The sequence below is a fragment of the Platichthys flesus genome, chromosome 24 (genome assembly GCF_949316205.1).
Source record: "Platichthys flesus chromosome 24, fPlaFle2.1, whole genome shotgun sequence".
Taxonomy (NCBI): Eukaryota; Metazoa; Chordata; class Actinopteri; order Pleuronectiformes; family Pleuronectidae; genus Platichthys; species Platichthys flesus.
The window spans coordinates 286,607-291,999 of NC_084968.1; positions in this window are offsets into that span (position 1 = coordinate 286,607).

Genomic DNA, 5,393 nt, shown 5'->3' on the forward strand with positions numbered 1-5,393 from the left:
CACACAGCCCCTGCGCTCCGTCACACACTCGCTCAGAGACACGGGCAGTGACTGAGATTGAGCTCTTCACCGTGTAACAGCCAGTTAGTGACTCTGTGGAACAGTGGAAACAGTGAAAACACAGAGCTTCTCTGGTCACATCTGCTCAGAGATCAGCGGCTTCATGTTCAGAGCAGAGGCGGCAGGTGGTTTGTACCGAGCTGGAGTTTCTGTTTCCTCCTTCTCCTCATGGCTCGCTCATTGTGCTCAGTACAACACGAGACGTGTCGCTCACAGTCAGGACTACTGACAGCTAAATCATCCCAATAAAAAATAACCTTAACTAACCCTCTGAACTTGAACTAGTTCATTTTAAGTGTGAACTGGCTCAACGCTGCAAACAGCTACTGGACACCAGCATTGAAAGGCAGAAGTAGTAGGGCTGGATCATTACACTCCTGTGACCAATCCTGCATGAGACTGCGGTTAGGCCCGCCTTTCTCATTAGCATAAGGACACTGCAAATGCAAAGGAAATGTATCAGGGAAAAAATAAATGTTAAAATATATTTAAGACATTTCTTTTGACATTTCTTTTGGTATTAACATATTTATTTATTTATTTCTGTATTTATTTATTTATTACCATTTTTATTTATTCATTTATTTATTTATTTCTGTATTTATTTATACATTTATTTATTTATTTATTTTTACTTATGTCATGTATGGTCCTCCATATGCGAGTGACGGTGAAACCAAACTGCAAATAGCTCTCGTCATATTTGCAAAGTTTTGGCTTCTTCGCAACTGGCGCATCGGTTGCCTGACTTTTACGATTCAGAAACTTGTCCATGGTTGTGTTTGTTTGCTGATACAGTGTGTGTGATGTTAATAAAGTTGTAATTGCACACGAATAATGGATAAGGCTGTGTCTCTGAGCGAGTGAGAGGGGCGGGGGGCGGAGCCCCGGGACCAGTGCTCTGTCTGGGAGCAAACACACACACACACACACACACACACACACACACACACACACACACTCACTCGCCCGCTCCTGGTACTTTATGACGGCCTTATACGATGATGTTTAAAAAAATTATTGTGACTTAGTCAACCACCAACATTTTCGTCTGGTCTTGTCAACAAAAGTTAAAATAGATAGTAGTCATAATTTTGACAATTTTTTTAATCCCACATTAATACGGGACAAAGTGCGTCCCTTTTCAGCTCAATACGGGACGGGTGCTTTTGTTTCTAAATAGGATTGGATTGGATTCAATTTTATTGTCATTACACAGAGTACAGGTACAGAGGCAACGAAATGGAAAGAAGGTTGAAAGATTACAGCATAACATGAGGGGAGGGAGGAGAGAAAAACAACCCCCAGACTATGCTTCTAGAGGAGTACAGTGTGGGAACAGGAAAAAAAAAACACCTCAGCACATAAGCACATACATTTTAAACATGACTTGCAACGGGGAGGAGGGAGGGGGGATGGAGGTAAGCCATGGAGGTAAGGGACGATTCCGTTTTTCAAGGGCTTTCTGTGTGCTAAAAAACAAGTCTGGATACAATTAAAAGCAGAACGTAAATCAATATAAGTAGTCGTTCTAAAGATTTTGCCCTCCTGAACCAGTCATATTTAGTGGAGTGCTATTTCACCGTCGACACCCCTGGATGACCTGTAAGCAAACTGAAAAAGATCAAACTCTGCTTGAACTTAATTCATTAGTACCTCCTTCACAATTTTCTGCAGTATTTTCCATGCAAGGAATGTAAGCGCCACAGGCCTGTAGACATTTAAGGATTTTGGAGCTTTATTTTTTGGCACAGGGAAAATAACTGAATCGTTCCACATACTGGGAACTCTGTGGAGATGGAGTGACAATGAAAAGATGAAACAGAAGAAGTCTTCCAACTGTTGAGCACAATTTTTTAAGAATGTGACCTCCAATTCCATCAGGGCCAGGTCTTTTCCTCTCTTTAACTCCCTAGAAAAGTCTAACAACTTTGTCCCTGTTAACCTCTTTGATATCCTGTTTCTAAACAACATTTTTAAAAGCTGCCAGCTCCTTACTAGAAATCATGGATGTTAAAACTATTATAAAATGAGATAAGGACATTAGAGAGGTCAATATCAGATTTGCCATGGAAGGAAATCCAGTTTAATTTCCTTTTTAACTTGCTTCTGTAGATCTCTGTATTGAGTCACATCACCCTTGTTGAAACTGATGCTCGCTGATTAATTATATATTTAACTATTTTTGAGATCCATGACTTATTATTACAGATGGATTTCTTGGGGATGATAAAATGGGCTGCGATTCTTTTTTATTTTTACAGGCACGTTCAATATGGCCTTTCTTACCACAGTTTCTGCAGTCCTTACACAAACACTCTTAGTTGCTGTGCTTCTCGGGCAGCCATTTCCATTGATGTTCCAGTTTGGTTTCATCAGTCCATAGAACTGTAACCCAAAACTCAGTCGTCTATCCAAATTCCTCCTGGCATATTCTAGTCGACTTTTGATGTTCCTTGTGGTCAAGAGCTGACTGCGTCTTGGAGTCCGGCCATGAAATCCTTGTTTATTCAGTGCACATCGTATAGTTGCCACTGAAGCACTTGTTCCAGCCTTCATCTGGTCATCCTGAAGGTGTCTTGCAGTCACACAGGGCTTCTCATAGTTGTTACGACTAAGTTGCCGAGGGCCCTTGATGAAATGTTGGGCTCTCTTCCACGGCCAGGCAGGTTTGAATCTGCTCCATAAGTTTTAAACTTCCTTATAATGCTCCAATACTACAAAACTTTCAAGAGGACTCTGCATTGTACATCACATGTTTACATGGGTCCTTCTCACATCACATATGAAAACAATGGTATAATACGGAGATGAATGCAGAAGTGAGAAACTTTTGATAACACATTTATGCTGGGATACACATCAATGTGTTGGTCTAGTTCACTAATCAGAAAAACTGTTTCAAGTCTCAAGCTCCAGCTGACACATCTCGGTGGCTAAAGAGATACAAAATTGAATTCACTGATTGGAAATTACTGAGGATGCATCCGTACTTTATTCAGTCCAATTGCATGCATATAAAAACAAGCAGCGAACCGCTAATCTCATTGTCTCATCATTTTTTATCTCAAAAGGATGTTGCGTACATCATCCCCTTCAGGAAATCCCTAAGACACTGTAGATTCAAGGCAAACATTATGTTGGCTTGATAAAAATGAGGAAGCTGCAGTTATAACACCTTGTTCTCAGTACATGCCCTGGCAAAAGCAATATCCAATACAAACTGAAGCCATTAAAGGCATTAATCTCGGTTTTTGAATCATTGCAAAAAGCAGGAGTTATCAGTCCAAACAACAACTCACCAGCACCAAATCCCTCTCAATCAAATGTATTGAGACTAAACAGAAAAATGCAGACTTGACTAAGACCATGCACCTCTAAATTCCCTATGAGCAAGAGAAACACGCAGATAAAGACTTTTGACTGGATATGTTGAAAAATTCTGAGTTTGATGCATTCTCCAAAGTTTTATCCCATTATTTTAAAAAGGCGTAGCTGATGAGATACCCGAATCAAAGCCCGACACTGAATGGACGTTTCATAGGTAAATCAAAAATATTTTCTACTTCTATATCACATTCAGAGGGTTAGGGTTAGACTGAATGTTCTTTACAGTTAAGTTAAATTCATTACTCTTTGAAAAGATAAACTTGCATGGTAATGTTAAACATTATTATTATATCAGTGTTCTCAAATAGTTTGAGAGTTATGACAATATGTCATCTAACGAAATTAGTTTTCATAATGCACCAATCGAGAGGTTTCCTTTCACAGTAACACATATCCAAATAAAATTGTTACTGTATAATGATATATCCTTTACTGAAATAGTTACTGAATCAAATTGAAATGAGACCATTTAAATCAGAATTAATTAATAATAAACAAATACTCAGTTCACTGATAACAAATTTGGAGTGACAAAGAAACAATTTCCACACAGAAATTCATTGTAATTTTTATTTGGGAAACCCTTGAGTAAAGTTTACCTTTCCTAGTAAGAATTGGAAGATAAAGTCTACTCAAGAAATTTACTGGATATGTTCACCCTTAGATATAAAATGTGCAGACAATTTGCCAGTAAATTTTGTATCTAGTTTAGAAAATATTGAAATGAACTACCTTATAATTACATTATATCCAGACGTTCCTGAGTAATATTCGCATAGTATTTGATCTTCTAAAACAGCACTATTGTACTTTAGTTTTGTTGTATTCTTAGTATGAGAAAAGGGTCCCTTCACTGAATTAGATATTGATGCGGTACAAATAGAACACACACTAATCTTAGCCCTTTTTGAGATCCTCCTTGGCATCAGAAAGACCTCTTCCTGAAACAAATGTCTGGGAAATGACATGTTAGAATTTTGCACCGTGTTTCCCCCCACCCTGTCTCAGATTCATACACAGGTGAAGGACACCCTCCCAATGCTAGCTGAAACCAGGTGACTTCTAGGTGGTGCAAGATACAGAAAACACTGGAAGTCCAAAAGGTGCAACGGAATGTTTCAGATGCTCCTGAATGTGCACACTGCCATCTAAACCGCTGAAAGACCGACCTCATGTCAGCCACCGCAAAAAGGTTCCAGCTCCATCTGCTGACCAACAAAGGTAAACGCTCTACTCCACCCATCCAATTTCGAAAGACAGCTGAGGTGTATGCCTGACTCCACTTCTAACCTACAGCTGCCAGAAGCACACTAACTGACAGCTACTGTCACCACCAAGGGATAAATGGTGGAACGCAGACCTCCATGGCATCCCTGCCGTCATCCGGGGCTGTGTGGCCTAAGAGGGACAACATGTTGTTTGCTTCTAATTTCCATTATCATTGTTGTTCCTATATTATACATGTTAGAGACACCTCCACAGTAGGATTATAATTCAAACTTGACAAACAACTCTCTCCCCATCTCACAACACTCTCCTTTCAGATCTCGGGAAATACCATCAACAGATTCACCTCTCTTTGACTCCATACTCACACAACAATATTTTAACATTCAAATTAAGATTAAAACAGCAAAATGCTGTAATATCACCATGTTAATGGTGTCCTAGATTGAATATTTGAATTGAATCTACGTTTGATGTCCATTATGGTGTGTATTTGTATATACTTTAGTGATCATTACTTCCACAATGCAGCTGAGTGAGTAATTTGTCCCATAAGGGTGAGAGTATTATTATCTGCCTATATGTATGGCACAGGTCAGAGGCTTGTTTTTCTATTTGGCCATGATATTTAGCTTTTATTGCTTCCATTTTGGAGACTCCACTACTCTGCAACAATAGCTGTTGCCAGCACGGCGCATAAATAACAGACTCTGCTA